Source organism: Triticum dicoccoides, chromosome 3B, assembly GCF_002162155.2.
Source record: "Triticum dicoccoides isolate Atlit2015 ecotype Zavitan chromosome 3B, WEW_v2.0, whole genome shotgun sequence".
Lineage (NCBI taxonomy): Eukaryota > Viridiplantae > Streptophyta > Magnoliopsida > Poales > Poaceae > Triticum > Triticum dicoccoides.
In genome coordinates this window covers 12,651,168-12,652,311 of record NC_041385.1, presented here as the reverse complement: position 1 = coordinate 12,652,311, position 1,144 = coordinate 12,651,168, and positions in this window count along the sequence as shown.

Sequence of the window (1,144 nt, the reverse complement as noted above, 5' to 3'; positions counted from 1 at the left end):
AGAGGTCCAATAGAAGTCGAAGCCCCAGATATCTCTTTTCTGGCTATTCCCTCTATGAATGCACTTACAGAATCAGATTCCACCAATGTTTGAAACCTGGCCATATTCTGAGGGATTGAGATTTCTTAAAAAATAGAACATATTGGCAAAATCAAAATAATTTGTAAATGTAGTGAAGCTTTTATAAGGAAGAGCTAATCTTCTTGACATATGCTCAATCATGATTCAGACCCACATACTACGTTTATGTATCTTCGTTAATAGAATGACTTTAGCCACACTGATCGAGTATCTCTTATCTTTGTTTTTCTGCCTCCTCTTTTGTATTGTTGTTTTGTACTCTTTTGCGTCTCATGTTGGTGTAGTGTTGCAATAAAGACAACCAAAAAAAGGCAAAAGGCCCAACAACCCCATCCTTGGTAGGACGAACGTCAAGTGTGGATCTAGAAGCGAACCTGGACCCGCTAATACTTTTTGGGGATATGTCGGTGTGCACCAAAATTGGCCGAGACTCCTGGATAGATACAATTGGTGACCATGGTGTGGCAAAGCACCAATCTCTGTTGGAAAAGGCAGTGCCTAGGAGGCGCTTAGGCACGCCTAGGCGCTAGGCAATGGACAAACGCCTTGCCTAGGGCATAAATGGAGGTCTAGGCAGGGCAAGCAAGGAATTGCCTACCGAAGCAAGAAATCATGCCACATACTGCACTGATATGCGAAACTGGTTATATGCCAATGGCAGTAGATGGCAATTAACTTATTTATATGCCATAAACTAATATCAAAACCCATATAATAATCACAAATACACTACGAGTAAAAACTATATTACCGCCTAGGCCGCGCCTAGGGCGCTTAGGCACCGCCTAGGCACTAGGCGAAGGCCAACCGCCTCGCTTACGCCTACCGCTTTTTCCAACCTTGGCACCAATGGACAGAAACTTGACTAACAGGTAGATGAAAACCGTTCAAATATTTGTTAGACACACCCTAAAAATAAATTTATTGATGGACAATATACTTTCCAAATCATGGACAACTAATTCGGTTAGGGTTACGGATCCAAGCCCCAACAACACCTTAAATTATTTTTTTAGCACAAGCACGTTAAATTAGTGGGAGGGGGCTACAGCACCCCCCCCCC